This window comes from Aptenodytes forsteri, unplaced genomic scaffold, assembly GCF_000699145.1.
Source record: "Aptenodytes forsteri isolate BGI_AS27 unplaced genomic scaffold, ASM69914v1 Scaffold684, whole genome shotgun sequence".
NCBI lineage: Eukaryota > Metazoa > Chordata > Aves > Sphenisciformes > Spheniscidae > Aptenodytes > Aptenodytes forsteri.
Genome location: NW_008794231.1, coordinates 45,383 through 48,860, shown reverse-complemented (window position 1 = coordinate 48,860; position 3,478 = coordinate 45,383). Strand labels below are relative to the sequence as shown.

The 3,478-nt window shown below is 49.4% G+C and overlaps 1 pseudogene; it reads left to right on the top strand.

Annotated features, from left to right (window-relative positions):
• LOC103904399 overlaps window positions 1-3,478 on the top strand; it is an 11,978-nt pseudogene that overhangs the window by 4,600 nt on the left and 3,900 nt on the right.

Below are 3,478 nucleotides of genomic sequence, written 5' to 3'. Positions count from 1 at the left end.
CGTCAGCACCCAGTAGACCAGGTTTCTCAAAGCAAGTCCCATGGTCTAAGTAGCTGAACCCCTGGCTGTGGCACCAGTCCCGTAACCATTTGTTAACTCGCCAGATTTGACTGGCCCTTTCAAACCCCTTCCCTTTGACCAGCAGGATTGTCTCTAAGTATTGTATTGTCTGACAACCACAGTGACAAAGTTCCTTGAACCAATAAATTGGTCTTCTCTCCCTTTTTAAAAACTAAAAAAGTTAGAAAATCTTACTCAGCAAACTAATGCTATTATAGTGAAGGGACTCCTCTTGCTTTCCTACTAACAAAATTCTTTCCCCCACACCCTCATCATGGTTACTCATTTCATTACTGATTGACTAAGGCTACTGAGGAGACCATGCTAATGGAGTTGACACCTACTGTGTGAGTAGTTCCATAAAAGAGCTGTGGAGCTGCAGAGCTGTGTAGCCATCCACTGTCCCTACAAAGCCTCTTCTCCTAGGTCCAGGAAAGTACCAAGCCAGAGTGGTGTTTCTTTGCAGGAAATACATGCACTTATCTCTACCATATTGCCTTAGTAGACAGAGACACATTCTACCCTGCAAAAGGTATTTTTAAAGGCATTTTCATTTGCCCTTCCTGAAAATGCAAACCTGCTTTTTTTTCACTACCCCTTTCCCTGCAGTCCTTGGTCTGAAAGGCTGGAAGGCTTGACTTGCATTTAGAGACAGTCCTAGCAAAAAAGCAAACATGGGCTTCTGCATCTGCTGCTCGCATGCAGAGCTTGGGCCATTGTGAATTCCTGTTTGAGTTTGGAAGGGGTTAAGCTGTAATCCTACACTTGCCCTGGGGCATTTGTGCTAAATGGCCATGGGCTGTTGCTTCTTCCTTGACCTGTTTGACTCTATCTGCGCTGTGCAGACTGGCAGAGTCTCTTGTGAGGCTCTGCTCATGAGTGCTGTGCTTGATCAGGCAGAGGGCTCTGGTACCCAGCTAGGAGGGATCTGTTCACCTCTCAGCAATATGGCCAGGCAAGTGCCCAGGAGCCCTGAGTGAGCTGGAGGAGATGCTCAGCACAGCACAAAATGAGCCTGGACCCCTGAGACAGGGCAAGAGATGGCTCATGCTGCAGAGGGCTTTTCAGGAGTTTGGTACTGGAGAAACCATAACCCCTATAAAAGTGCAGGTTTTGTCTGTATCCCCTCTCCCCTGTGGGGTGCAACCTTCTCATTGTGGCAAGGCTTTCTTGTGGCATTGGGCCACTGTCAAAGCACAGCCTTCTTCCCTTGGAAGGTATCTGTTAAACTGAAGAAGCGGCAGCAGCTGCCCCTTCCACAGCACCGTAGCTGCACTTGGTGTCAGCAATGAGACTGGCAAGGAGTTTGGGAAGGGATGGTGGTATTGGGCACTACCCTGCTCCTGTTTCCCCATCAGTGTCAGGAAGAGAGCTCCCAGAGTTCCCTCTCCAACACCAAGGAAGAATGGTGAGGAACACCTCGACAGCACAAGCAAGTCAGACAAAAGCACAGTGGAAGAAAACAGATTTCTTGTCCTGATCCAACTTGCAGTGATCAGGCACGGGGCTGGTGAATTGGTACCCCCGAACAGCATGTCCACCTGGACTCTGGGCCAGCTGTGGCTCTGAGTGTTCTCAGACCTGTTCAGATACAGCCCTTCAAGGGCTGTATATCCCATAGCCAACCTCCCTGAGGTAGCTTCTTGCCCTCATACCAGGGCACTGGGCTACTGCTCATGGCACCAGCTGTCATTACACGGCTGGACTCGATCCCTGTCGTTTTTTCCCTGTGGGAGCTGTATACTCAGTGGGGAGCACAGTTGCCCTTTTCCCAACACTAGTAGCTAATACTTGGACTACAGCGTATGAAGGAAAGGATTAGCAGCGCAAGTGAAAGCTGTGGATGTGCTCCCGTTCCCATCCCCGGCATGGGGACACAGGTTCCTCACTCTTGTCACGGGACAGTTTCAATTCTCGCAAGCATCTCTGTTCCTGGAATTCCAGAGGAACCTTTGGATCTGTTTAGAGGCTGAGACATTTCTGGAGAGCTCTGTCCTGTGTCCAGGCAGCCCAGTGCCCGGCTCCTCAAGGGCTTGTTGATGAGAGTGAAAGGCACCAGCTTGCCTTCCCTGGGAACCCCTCCTACAAACCTGACTAAAGCAAGCACAGTTTGTATGTGGATAGCAAAAGCCTTTCCATGGGTAAGTGTCATGGTTCATTTGGATCTCTCAAATTTACAGGACAATGCACTTTGTAAATTAAAATTTATTTTGTGAGCTCATCTGGTTAAAAAAAAAAAAGCAAAGGCTCAATCCCCTTTGTACAGATTAGTCTGTCATGTGAATTCTCGAATTCATTAATTTGTGGATTCACTACACCTTCTCAAATACCTCACAGGTTCTCCAATGTCCTGCAGATTCTCTAATGCGCGTGTCTGTGAGCGAAACAGTTACCTAGCCAACGGTGAGAGTGCTTCTCCATCACAGTCCTGCGAACATGCTGCTCTCACTTTGACCTAAGGGTGCTGCTCCCAGCACACATTGGGCCTCGGTGTGAGCCACGTGTTACACCAAAAGCTGAGCGGGACTCAGTTGAACGGTCACATCAAAGTAGCTGTGTACAACGCACAGCATTGGTGGTTACTCTCAATTTCTTGAACATCTGACCCAGCATTGCACAGTGTGAGCCACATCTGGTTTTCAGATGATTTGCAATGAACTGGGAATACACACCATCCTGTTTTGAGTGGGAGGTCATGCTCCCTGACATGCTGTCTTGATGTTTGTGAACTTGTAACAAATCCAGCTTGCCACTCCTCATGCAGAGCATCTCCTCTTACTTCTCCAGGCAGCCACCCCAGGCAGAGCAGTCACAGTCATCACCTCTGTCCCTGCTCCATCAAGCTGTAGGGAATCCAAGGAGCAAATTGAAGACACTTGGGTGAGAAAACTGTTCTATACCTTAGAGACAAAATGCCAGCCTTTCTCTCAAGCAAGCAGCTCACTCTGCCCACCTGAATACTGCTGGAGAGGGAATCCTGAGTCCCTGTGCGTAATGCCCTTGTGCTTCCTGCCTGTGACCAGGGAGTGGAGAGGAGGAGTCGAGTCCTTCTCCACCTGATAGACCTTGTGTTCACAGCCCTCGAGCCCCAGGTAGGTATCCAAAGGCCCTGCTGTCCAGGTTTCGGCAGGGATAGAGTTAATTTCCTTCCTAGTAGCTGGTACAGTGCTGTGTTTTGCATTTAGGATGAGAACAAAGTTGATAACGCACCGATGTTTTAGTTGTTGCTAGGTAATGCTTACACTAGCCAAGGACTTTTTAGTTTCCCATGCTCTACCGACTGAGAAGGCTGGAGGTGCACAAGAAGCTGGGAGGGGGCACAGCCAAACTGGCCAAAGGGACATTCCATACCATGTGACGTCATGCTCAGTACATAAACTGGGGAAAGCTGGCCGGGGGGGCCGCTGCTCGGGGACTG